The sequence below is a fragment of the Schistocerca nitens genome, chromosome 2 (assembly GCF_023898315.1).
Source record: "Schistocerca nitens isolate TAMUIC-IGC-003100 chromosome 2, iqSchNite1.1, whole genome shotgun sequence".
Taxonomy (NCBI): Eukaryota; Metazoa; Arthropoda; class Insecta; order Orthoptera; family Acrididae; genus Schistocerca; species Schistocerca nitens.
The window spans coordinates 1161202000-1161215785 of record NC_064615.1 but is presented as its reverse complement, the minus strand read 5'-3'; positions in this window follow the sequence as shown (position 1 = coordinate 1161215785).

Here is a 13786-nt window from a genome sequence, read left to right as displayed (position 1 = left end):
TGGGCAGAGGGCGCCGTTTGCCAGATGCCAGCATAAAGACACTGTCATTCCCATACCCATACCCATACCCATACCCAAGCCCAGTAAGGAAAAATACCTTCCTTCTAGTTACCGCCCCCATTTCTCTCACAAGCTGTGTTTGCAAACTGATGAAACATGTAATTCATGCCTTGCTGGTATAGTGACTAGTGTGGCAATTCACTGACCACTGCACCGTGCGGATTTTGAGCAGGCCGTCCTGCAGCTGACCATCTCATCACTTTGTCAACGTATGTCGCGAATGGTTTTCTGTGGATATATCAGACACTGGCAGTGTTTTTAAATTTGCAGAAAGCCTAAAACACCTTCTGAAGGATGGGTATTCTTGATCTCTCCACATGTGGCACTTCTGAGGCCACATGCCCCATGTCCTTCAGGTATTTTTAAAGTATTGATTTTTCAAGGAATGTTGGTACTGCCTTGTCAGACACCTTTACCAGGAAGTTGGTGTGCCTCAGGGTACTGTTTTGAGTGTGACCCTCTTTGCTATTGCCTTTAACCTTATTATGTCCTGTCTCCTGCAGGTCATCTCCAGCAGTCTACTGTTGCCCACCCCTACCCTGTTACCCTCCCACACCCTGTCCCAGCCTCCTCCTTACCCCCACATGATTGCCTGTCTCATCATGTGCAACTGCTCGCAGCCTGGTTTCAGCTGCCAGAGAGTGTGGTCACGTGTGTGAGAGTTGCATTTGTGCGAGTATGTGAGTGTGTGTTATCTATATATAACAGAGGCCTTGTTCACTTTCTTACAGTTTTTTTGTCGTGCCTGTGTGCCTTTCATGGTATTGTTAAATTCATTTCTGAAGAATTGTGATGGCTCAAGGCATTGAGGTGCTGAGGTAGGGGTCAGTGTACACTCATCAGCAAACAAACAATTGTGCCTTATTAGACAAAAGCCAGGAAAGATCAGGCCATTTGGCAATAGTGCCATAAAAACCAGACCAGGGATTGATCTTGGGGAGATGAGTGTCATTGGTGTGGTAAATGTGAGGTGTCTTATACTAACTCAGTATTCATGTATGCTCCATATGCTAGTGATCGCTTACTTAACTGCATAGGTTATGGGCCTGACTCTCAGAAAGTTCAAATCACTGACATAAGCACACTCTTAGCCTTAGTATATTTATTGGCATTCAGGTTATAAGTGCTCACTGTCTACCATTCAAGCAACTAAGAATGGAAGACCAGTTTTACCAACAAGTTTTTTGTATTCCACTGCCACTCATATTCATTTTACAGCTTGAAAATATATCTCTGCATGTTTTGGAATGAAGGTTAAGGCCTCAAAATTACCTGCTCTTCCCAAATCCATTCTCCATGGTGAAATGATAGAAGCATTGCACTGTAACCTGAAGGTGCAGAGTTCAAAGCTACACATTTCCATTTTTTAATTGTTTTTGCAAATTCACTAGAAAGAGAGACAGATTTTTTGGACATTTATGCAAATAATGGAATTGTGTGTCTGAGTAATGAAATAGCTGCTCTTGTTGCATATGGGCTTTACTCTGCTTCAGATAAATTTATTAAAGTACCTGTAGCTAAAGTCATGAAAGTTTTAATGTTTTATGATACAGAAAATAACCAACAACAAAAGCAACATTTGAAGAGCTCTTCTTAAAAGACAGAATGAAACATGAAACTTCTAACAGTTCATGATAAGAAAAGTTACAAACTACTACAACCACACTTAATACTTACCATCCTTAAATGTTTAGAGCAGTGGTTAAAAATTTCCCAGAGTACTTTGACAAAGTGTGAACAAATAATAGGGGAAGATAAGGAAGATGATGGCGAGGTGATTTGCAGTCTTGTGTTAGACCATCATAGCAACAATAGTTGTGGGCACTGATCAGTGGAAGATGTCCTTGAAGCCCTTAGAACGTCACTGAGACCCTAATTACTAGTAACAGACATAAGAAATAAATGAATACACATTTGGTTGCCATTACCCATGCCCTGGCTCCAACTCAAACCATGAATGTTTGCTTGACTGTGATATTCCTGTGGTGCTGCTTGTGAGTGGATGACTGTAACTGAGGTATTGTCAGAGGTGTTAGTCATCAGAAATGGCATATTAGTCCAATGCTGATTTCTCTCTTGTCATGCTGATAAATGGCAAAAATGTTTAAGGAAATTTTGTTCAAATATGTGGCCTGTCCTCAGTGTAAGCTGTGCAAGGTTAAGCAAACGTCTGCAGTATGCAGATGATTTGACTTTCCATCCATGCATGTCACATATCGGGCAGAGTCGTGAATTTCTATGTATCCTGTGTTGACATGACAAATATTAAGGGGTAGTAACGTGCATTTTTAAAGCTATACAAATTCACCTCAAGGGTGACTATAGGAATGGAAGTTGCCTGAGTATTGGGAACTTTGGATAAAATATCAACCTGTGTGATGGATGAATCTTTGGAATGTCAGAAGTCTACCCCTACTGTAAACAGAATTTTAAAGAATTTTGTTGAAGGAGGCACTATCAGCAGAATGCCTGGCTCAAGATACTGAACACACAGCAGAATGACACATAGCTTGCCTGTAAGAGCCAACTAATCCCTCCCCTAGATACGAAGTAGTTGCATTGAGTGACCAACTTCCCAGTTCCAATGATGCAGTTCACTGAGGGCCAAGGAAAGCTGTACTGCACGCACAATGATCCACTACAAAACAGGAACTCTGTGAGGAAATGTGTTACACTGGCTGGCAGCCACAGAGCTCCATCTGAATGCAGTGTGGAAAAATGTACTTTTCACAGTTAAGTTGTCTTACCAAGACCAAACAGTAGTTTAGCAGGTGCGAGGGTCCAGACATAATGGGGAATAAGTGGTGACAACAAGTAGTACGTTGGGGGCGTCGGCTCCCCCCCGTTGGGGGCGTCGGCTCCCCCCCGTTGGGGGCGTCGGCTCCCCCCCGTTGGGGGCGTCGGCTCCCCCCCGTTGGGGGCGTCGGCTCCCCCCCGTTGGGGGCGTCGGCTCCCCCCCGTTGGGGGCGTCGGCTCCCCCCCGTTGGGGGCGTCGGCTCCCCCCCGTTGGGGGCGTCGGCTCCCCCCCGTTGGGGGCGTCGGCTCCCCCCCGTTGGGGGCGTCGGCTCCCCCCCGTTGGGGCGTCGGCTCCCCCCCGTTGGGGGCGTCGGCTCCCCCCCGTTGGGGGCGTCGGCTCCCCCCCGTTGGGGGCGTCGGCTCCCCCCCGTTGGGGGCGTCGGCTCCCCCCCGTTGGGGGCGTCGGCTCCCCCCCGTTGGGGGCGTCGGCTCCCCCCCGTTGGGGGCGTCGGCTCCCCCCCGTTGGGGGCGTCGGCTCCCCCCCGTTGGGGGCGTCGGCTCCCCCCCGTTGGGGGCGTCGGCTCCCCCCCGTTGGGGGCGTCGGCTCCCCCCCGTTGGGGGCGTCGGCTCCCCCCCGTTGGGGGCGTCGGCTCCCCCCCCGTTGGGGGCGTCGGCTCCCCCCCCGTTGGGGGCGTCGGCTCCCCCCCCCGTTGGGGGCGTCGGCTCCCCCCCGTTGGGGGCGTCGGCTCCCCCCCGTTGGGGGCGTCGGCTCCCCCCCGTTGGGGGCGTCGGCTCCCCCCCGTTGGGGGCGTCGGCTCCCCCCCGTTGGGGGCGTCGGCTCCCCCCCGCCGTCCCCGTTGGGGGCGTCGGCTCCCCCCCCCCGCCGTCCCCGTTGGGGGCGTCGGCTCCCCCCCCCCCGCCGTCCCCGTTGGGGGCGTCGGCTCCCCCCCCGCCGTCCCCGTTGGGGGCGTCGGCTCCCCCCCCCCGCCGTCCCCGTTGGGGGCGTCGGCTCCCCCCCCCGCCGTCCCCGTTGGGGGCGTCGGCTCCCCCCCCCGCCGTCCCCGTTGGGGGCGTCGGCTCCCCCCCCCCGCCGTCCCCGTTGGGGGCGTCGGCTCCCCCCCCCCCCGCCGTCCCCCGCTGGGGGCGTCGGCTCCCCCCCCCCCCGCCGTCCCCGCTGGGGGCTTCGGCTCCCCCCCCCCCGCCGTCCCCGCTGGGGGCGTCGGCTCCCCCCCCGCCGTCCCCGCTGGGGGCGTCGGCTCCCCCCCCGCCGTCCCCGCTGGGGGCGTCGGCTCCCCCCCCCCACCGTCCCCGTTGGGGGCGTCGGCTCCCCCCCCCCACCGTCCCCGTTGGGGGCGTCGGCTCCCCCCCCCCCACCATCCCCGTTGGGGGCGTCGGCTCCCCCCCCCCACCATCCCCGTTGGGGGCGTCGGCTCCCCCCCCCCCACCATCCCCGTTGGGGGCGTCGGCTCCCCCCCCCACCATCCCCGTTGGGGGCGTCGGCTCCCCCCCCCCACCATCCCCGTTGGGGGGCGTCGGCTCCCCCCCCCCACCATCCCCGTTGGGGGCGTCGGCTCCCCCCCCCCCCCCACCATCCCCGTTGGGGGCGTCGGCTCCCCCCCCACCATCCCCGTTGGGGGCGTCGGCTCCCCCCCCCACCATCCCCGTTGGGGGCGTCGGCTCCCCCCCCCCACCATCCCCGTTGGGGGCGTCGGCTCCCCCCCCCCCCCCACCATCCCCGTTGGGGGCGTCGGCTCCCCCCCCCCCACGATCCCCGTTGGGGGCGTCGGCTCCCCCCCCCACGATCCCCGTTGGGGGCGTCGGCTCCCCCCCCCCCACCATCCCCGTTGGTGGCGTGGCCCCCCCCACCATCCCCGTTGGTGGCGTGGCCCCCCCCCCCACCATCCCCGTTGGGTGCGTCGGCTCCCCCCCCCCCCCCCCCGTTGTGGGCGTCGGCTTTCTGTGAGAGGAGCAGGAATGCTTCCTCATTAGCAGGCCGTATGCGCACATTTTGAAGAAAGTGGTGCTGCATTTAATGTGAATGCTATATTGTGGAGGGGAATTCATGCTACAGGAAGAATATTCACTTGTGTATAGGTCTGCTCATTCAGCTGCAGCTGTTCAACATAGACATTAATGTAATGGACTGGCCATGAGAGACTGCTCACATGAACACAATGGAAATTATGTGTGTGTAAGTAGCACGAACACACAGAGAACTGTCTGTGAAACACCCCATTTATAGCTGATGCTCTTTTGGACTGCTTTTTTTGAAGCCTCAGCGGGGTTGCCTCTTCTGACAAATGGGTCCAATGCCTCACAGATTCAGTGCCAGGGTGCATGACTGAAGTCAGAAATAATTGGGCATTCTGGATAAAATGTTACGGACTGAGAACATTTTACTTTCTTTTCTTGTTCTGCTGTGCAGTGTTCTGTCAGTGAGAGCCAGCACAAAATCTCTTGGTGACGGAAAAATATCAAAGATGAGAGAAGGAAATTTGATCTAGTTCTAGTTGGCATTATCCTTGTACCTGAAATAAATTTGTTTTAATTTCATATTTTGAGTATTACATTCTCTTTACTTGCTCTCTGCCTACATAAATGAAATGAATAAATCAAGAGTGCCCCTTTTTAGGGCTATTTTTTGTTATGTCTAATTCATCTCTCTCCCACTCTATTGCCACCCATCAGACTCGGCCAAAAATGTGCAAAACACATCTTCTCTCTCTCTCTCTCTCTCTCTCTCTCCCTCCCTCTCTCTCTCTCTCTCTCTCTCTCTCTCTCTCTCTCTCTCTGCTCTCTCTTTCTCTCTCTCTGTCACACATACGCACGCACGCACACGCACACGCAAATTACAAATTGGAAAGTCTCTCATGACCAAATAAGAAAACAGGGCAGTAGGATAATTTGTAGTTTCTAAATGGTGTTTATATATAGAAATTGGTCTGTATGCTGCATTTATTTGATGGAGTACATGTGTTTCCTCATGCTGTATGTAGAATAAGAAACAATACGACATTTAATTTCTGTTGGACAAAACGTGTTTATTTCTTGTCTGAATCCTGGGCTACAGCAATGAACTTTGTCCAGAGGTTGTTCTTCCTTCATGTAATGGAGGAAAAATGCAACTGTGGACACTGCATCATGTAATTTCCCCATGCATCCTCCACAGCCTGACTAAACACAGCTTTGTTAGAGGCCATCTGATCTCGACTGTCTGTCATTTGTCCCAATCAGTGCTACCTAACGATAGCAAGACTGTGCACTCAATTGGCTTACTAAATCACAATCTGTCTTACATCACTGCACCCTTCAGTAAGAGTGATAGATTTGGTGAGTGGGAAGTAACTATACTGCCACTCATCTCAGACACTTCATACTTGCAGAACTGCAGTGCGATAGGAGGGAGGTAGGGCAGGTGGGAGGGAGGTAGGAGGGAAGTCAGTATGGAACTGATGTAGCAGAAAATCAGTTTGTAAAGTAAGCACCACTTGGTATTAGGCTCATACTCACCCAGTTTATGGACTGCAGTTGTTGTTGTTGTTATTGCTATTGTCAGTCCGAATGGGGTTTGATGCAGTTCTCCACTCTGGTCTACCTTGTGCAAGCATCCTTGGCTCTCGGTAACCATTATTAAATTCATTATCAAGTGTTTAAATCTGATAGGAGGCATACAGTAATGATTGTAACACAGTACCACATGGAATGACTTCAGTGCAGTCACCGCCACCAACTTCTGTGCAAATGACTGGTCAGAGAATTCTGTACTGCCTTCACAGAGTGAATAAAAGTACTTGTTTCTCATGAGGTACTGCAGTGCTGGAAGTTAAGCCGCATCCTGTTAGCAACTGACACAAGCTGAGTGGACCAAAATCCATTTAGTTCACTTTCAGAGGACTAATTCCAGACCACTGCTGTAGCCCCTCAATGAGCTATGGACATTTGTGGACGTGTTTAGTCAGATGTTTTACCTACTTTGCCACTTTTTGTTTCCATTCTAATTTCTTGTATTTCCTTTGTTTTGACTGCCATTGGGACCCTAGTTGTTGGGCTGCCCCAGTCCAATTATGCTCCTGCTCAAGTCACTACTCGACAAAACATTCTTATTTGCAGTTTCCTCTTTATTGGATGTATTCACATTAGTCACATTGTGTTGCTGCTGTCATAATATCAGCTTCCATCCCTGTTAGCCATGACCACAGAGATATGCATGGCCAAAATACAAAGTTGCTCCAAAATTGTCCACAGCAACTGCTCTAACAGCTTCCCAATTAAATGCTCGAATATACCAAAATGGGATAATGATGCATTGCCTGTAGTTCTGTCAAACTGTACTTTAAAGACTTCAGTTTTGAAATTTCCTTTCCCCTCCAAGTGATGTAGGACTTGCCTTATGCGTGTGAAGGAATCCAAATTTACATTGTAGTTGGATTTTGTGTAAATGTTACATTAGTTTCTTGTAAAAGTTTTAACAGCAGTCCCTGAAAGGAATGCCTGATGTTAAGTCATCAGTACTGAGTACCACACTTGTTGATGATAGTTTTGTTGGTTAAGCTGTGTATCCAAATCGGCATATAGTTCCTTTAGTTGCTGGATATAAAATTTTCCAATTGTTTAAACTCCCACACCTTTATGCTGGTTCTTCATGCAGTCACTGTTGCTCTCTGCAGTGTTATTATGAATATATGCTAGGCTGTTACAGTATTTGTGATTTATGATGCCATATATCATTGCTACCAATGTCACATAGTACACTTCAAGACACCCACACTATCTTCTTTGAAATTAGATATACTTTTCTGCATATCACCTTAACACTGTCCACAATATGAAGTGGCTTCTGTCTAGTCATTCACTATGAAACACACCAGTCTCACTTGTTCTGTGTGTACAGGTACATATCAGTGAGGCTGATACACTGATGCCATTTGCCACGGATGCATTTTTACAGGAGAATGCCAATGATAGCGATTTGGATGCCTACAGTGCTATATTTCAATCACATTGCAGTCTGCTGTAGCAGTGTGAACAAGAGCTATTGAGTGTAGTTTGGGGGCTAACTGAGCATGTGCTAATCAACACAAAATACATAATTCACATAGAAAATAACTATCCAAACCCTAACCAACAATGTACCTTGAACAAACTGCTTGCATCTGTAAGAAGCTCCCTAACAGGGTAGTGTGACTCAATTGAAATGAAAACTTATGTGCTGGCCACGCATGTTAAGTATCTGTGGGCATCCCCTAAACACGTTAAACTTCCTTACCTCTGGGGCAGCTATTAGCATGTTGGAATCCAAAATATGAACTTTGATGAAGAATTACTCTAACACAACAACACTCTGGAACAGGTTAGTACACCCCTAAATAGACAAAGCTCATAAAATCATAATGTATTGTTGAGGCCAGTGTCCTCCAGTTTTGTAGGTATGCAGTCATTACAGTACTTGCAGATAGTTTAAGGTGTTTCGATCAGGATTCTCGGTATTCATGTGGCCTTTATAGCTTCCTACAGGGTGTTTCAAAAATGACCGGTATATTTGAAACGGCAATAAAAACTAAACGAGCAGCGATAGAAATACACCGTTTGTTGCAATATGCTTGGGACAACAGTACATTTTCAGGCAGACAAACTTTCAAAATTACAGTAGTTACATTTTTCAACAACAGATGGCGCTGCAAGTGATGTGAAAAATATAGAAGACAACACAGTCTGTGGGTGCACCATTCTGTACGTCGTCTTTCTGCTGTAAGCGTGTGCTGTTCACAACGTGCAAGTGTGCTGTAGACAACATGGTTTATTCCTTAGAACAGAGGATTTTTCTGGTGTTGGAATTCCACCGCCTACCACACAGTGTTGTTGCAACAAGACGAGGTTTTCAACGGAGGTTTAATGTAACCAAAGGACCGAAAAGCGATACAATAAAGGATCTGTTTGAAAAATTTCAACGGACTGGGAACGTAACGGATGAACGTACTGGAAAGGTAGGGCGACCGCGTACGGCAACCACAAAGGGCAACGCGCAGCTAGTGCTGCAGGTGATCCAACAGCGGCCTCGGGTTTCCGTTCGCCGTGTTGCAGCTGCGGTCCAAATGACGCCAACGTCCACGTATCGTCTCATGCGCCAGAGTTTACACCTCTATCCATACAAAATTCAAACGTGGCAACCCCTCAGCGCCGCTACCATTGCTGCATGAGAGACATTTGCTAACGATATAGTGCACAGGATTGATGACGGCGATATGCTTGTGGGCAGCATTTGGTTTACTGACGAAGCTTATTTTTACCTGGACGGCTTCGTCAATAAACAGAACTGGCGCATATGGGGAACCGAAAAGCCCCATGTTGCAGTCCCATCGTCCCTGAATCCTCAAAAAGTACTGGTCTGGGCCGCCATTTCTTCCAAAGGAATCATTGGCCCATCTTTCAGATCCGAAACGATTACTGCATCACGCTATCTGGAGATTCTTCGTGAATTTGTGGCGGTACAAACTGCCTTAGACGACACTGCAAACACCTCGTGGTTTATGCAAGATGGTGCCCGGCCACATCGCACGGTCGACGTCTTTAATTTCCTGAATGAATATTTCGATGATCGTGTGATTGCTTTGGGCTATCCGAAACATACAGGAGGCAGCGTGGATTGGCCTCCCTATTCGCCAGACACGAACCCCTGTGACTTCTTTCTGTGGGGACACTTGAAAGACCAGGTGTACCGCCAGAATCCAGAAACAATTGAACAGCTGAAGCAGTACATCTCATGTGCATGTGAAGCCATTCCGCCAGACACGTTGTCAAAGGTTTCGGGTAATTTCATTCAGAGACTACACCATATTATTGCTACGCATGGTGGATATGTGGAAAATATCGTACTATAGAGTTTCCCAGACCGCAGCGCCATCTGTTGTTGAAAATTGTAACTGCTGTAATTTTGAAAGTTTGTCTGCCTGAAAATGTACTGTTGTCCTAAGCATATTGCAACAAACGGTGTATTTCTATTGCTGCTCGTTTAGTTTTTATTGCCGTTTCAAATATACCGGTCATTTTTGAAACACCCTGTATCAACATCACACTACTAATACAAAAGAAAGTGAGTCACATAGTTGTAAGCTGCCACAACTCTGCTACACTACATGGCATGTCATTTGCGACGTGTGCCACGTGAACTGCTGTGGCTCAACACTTTGGGATCTGCTGGTTCTCAGTAACTTGAAATCCAATGGAGACACTATCAGAATTGTACATGACATAATTTCTCTATCTCCTAACTGTGACAGTCTGTAATTTTATAATGGTCTGTTATTCATTTCCCCTTTCATGAGGGGTGTTCATTCCAGCAAACTATGCTGTACCTTTATTTCAGTCACTGGCAGTGTCCTTGCACCAGCCTCCAAACACAAACGTTGACTTGCATTTTGTGGGCACGTTTGTCCTTCTCTGTGACAGTGGCTGTATATGGCAGCTGTAATGAATTCAGACAATTAAAATTAAAATATTTTGTAGTTCTCCACTTGGATCATTATGCAGTTTTCATCAATCTCACTTTTATAAAATTTCACATGTATGTACTTGCCACAGCACCTGATTCCTAATCTCCATCACTATTTTAGTTTAGCAACTTCTTGACATTAAAATGAGCATGTGCAGTGAGAAGACAACCACTGCCACATTTCAAGATGTTTGATTTTCACTCAAATTCTGTTGATGTAAAGTTATTCAGCTTCTTAATATTTTTGCAGATGCCGCAGAAGTTGAGGATGGAGGAGCTGTTGGCAGGTGAGATATTTGCTTTCTTCAGTAGCTTAATTACACATTTCAGTTACAACGTGAATATTTTATTATGTGGTACTTTATTTTTCATCTTTTTCTTTGACATTAATATTCCATTGGTGGTGTGCTAAATAATGTTTGTGAAACAGTTTTTCAAAATTCTATACTATAACTTAACACTGGATGTTAATTATGTCATACATAATTCATACTGAAAATTGGGGCTGTTATTGTAACTACGAAAGATTGGTAACAAATGTGCAGTTGCATTGAAAATGTGTACTGTGGTAGATTGTGAGGGAAATGTGGTCAAAGAGAAAAGACAAATTTTTAAGTACCAAATTGACATTTAGAAATTTGTCATTGTAATGTTAAGCAAACATTACAAATAGGCACACTACGATAAGTAGTAATGAATTTTGCCACCTGACTGATGTGTGAAATAGCCTGACCCATCTGGGTGCCACAGTTACTCTCAATCCCTCACCTGCCAAGAGTGTTATTGACTACCCAGTGACAACATGCTACTGAGTACAAGGTGGCCGACTTGTTAGTGGCTTCACAACTTGTGTACTGCATTCTTGAGACCCATCTCATACTCCTCTCACCCCCTCTACTCCCATACCAGCTTCCCTAATTTGAAAATTTTGGAATTCCCCTTAACTTAAGTTTCACAATCCTTCCCTCAGTACTAGCTACCCCTACACTGCCCTTTCCCATGCTTAGCTCTGTACCTGTACCTCCTATGTTACCTCGTATGCCACCCCATCCCCTCTATGACATTTGCATTAAATCTGTCCACCACAACTCCTCACGCAGTTGTCCTGCAGGTTTATGACAATTTCTGATCGGCAGAGGGACAGAACGTGACAAATTTTATTCCAGGCTTAGCCTTTTACTGCTTATTTCCAGATTAACCCTTTCATTGCCAATTGAACATCTTAGGCTGATGCATAACACTGTAGTGTTTCCTACAAGTTAAAAAAAACTCATACTGTACATACTGGACACTTAAATCATCATAAATAATATAATTTGTTTCGCAGTTCACTTCAGTCTGTTGGGATAACTTTCTGAATCCACAACTGTAGAAATCATGTGATTTTGTAGCAAAGAGCCATGTTCAAAGTGTATTTTCACCCCAAAGGAAGTATGTCAAGATCATTGAACAGAGAGCAGAGAAGATGAAATCTGAGTGTGCAAGATCAGGTGAAAAAGGTGGGTGCAAAATGACTTCTCAACCCAGTTGTTCTATAGTGTTTGTTGCCAGTCTAGCAGAATGCTGGTGACTGTTACTGTGGAATAGCACCACTTCACACAGTCTTCCTGGTTGTTTTTCTGGGACTACATCTGCAAGATGTCTGTTGTTGGCAATAAATACCAACAGGAAAGTTACACCTCATGCAAGCAACTCGTAGTACACCACATGGTCACCTACATCTACATCTACATGATTACTCTGCAATTGACATTTAAGTGCTTGGCAGAGGGTTCATCCAACCACAATCATACTATCTCTCTACCATTCCACTCCCGAACAGCGCATGGGAAAAACGAACACCTAAACCTTTCTGTTGGAGCTCTGATTTCTCTTACTTTATTTTGATGATCATTCCTACCTATGTAGGTTGGGCTCAACAAAATATTTTCGCATTCAGAAGAGAAAGTTGGTGATTGAAATTTCGTAAATAGATCTCGCCGCAATGAAAAAAGTCTTTGTTTTAATGACTTCCATCCCAACTCGCATATCATATCTGCTACACTCTCTCCTCTATTACGTGATAATACAAAACGAGCTGCCCTTTTTTGCACCCTTTCGATGTCCTCCATCAATCCCACCTGGTAAGGCTCCCACACCCTGCAGCAATATTCTAACACCGGACCTCTCCACAATATCCATAAAATTATCTTGTGTGGATGCTCAAAAGTCTATGTGGCACTGCTGATTTGTTTGGACTAAAGCATTCCTTTCCGTTCTTTCTCTTACATTAGCATAAAAACAAAATTTCTAGTCATCAGTAACAATACAGGTTAGAAATGGTCAGTGGTATTCACCCACTAATCAAGAACAAGCAAGAGGGTAATGTACATACAGCCAACCACTGATTTATATGGTTTGGCATGTGGTACCCATATGCTTTATTGTTGAACCTTCTCCTTTGTATTCAAATGCTGCACAGTGACGGAATGGTCATACTTCATCACATTTTCTGGTTCTTGAGCGCAATGATGTGCATCATCGTGGATTAATGCATTCAGATGATCTTCATCAAATGCTGAAGGTCTTTCTGAAAACGGAGGGTCAATAATGTCAAAACAATCATCCTTTAAATTAGACAATCTTTCCTTGCCATGCTCTGTCCCATGGCATTATCCCCATACATGGTGAAAACGTTACCATTGAAACCACTTATTCATAAACACCACTGTTCTCATTTTGCCCATTTAGCCATTTTAAATTAAAATGTAGCAGTGCTTTGTGTCAACATAATATTCATAGAATGACAATTTACCTAAAAGAATGTGTCCACATTAACTGAGAACAAGGTAATGTACTTCGGAGAAATGGTGGAAAAGACCACTGTATCCTTTGATCCCTAGGCATATGAACTTGTCTTGGATCACATGTAATGCCCCCAACAACACAAAACACAATGATGGGAAAGGCTGACTTAAAGCATACATTGTGTGCTCACTGTTACATTATTGGTACCGGCTGCATAAGTAACAATAACACAGTGCACAGTGTTCACTTAAGACGTCTCTCTTTTTTTGCTCCCAACATTTAATGTTCTAATGATGTACCAACATCATAATGCATTGATGATGGGTTGTTTAAAAAAAATGTACAAATGAAATGAACTTTGTGACAAGGCTGAAGATATATCGGTACATAGGTCACTGCATAGAACTATATGGAACATTGTAGATGTAACTGTAGATGTGCTCCAAGGACGTGTGTGGGGCCCTTGACATTGATGTTCTCAGACATCCTTCTTTTTGTTTTTCTGTTTGGGGTATCTAATGACCACATACCAATTTCAATGCTTCCTCCTTTGATCTTCTTCCAGGTTTCCTTCGTCTTCACTATCTATCCTTTTTTCATCCTCAGACCATTCTGACCCTGTCTTCCTCTTCTTCTTCCTGCTTTGGAATGCTTCCATTTGCAACACTTTCTTCTTGAAAGCCTGTCATTCTGCTGGGTCTTTTTCTTGTATTT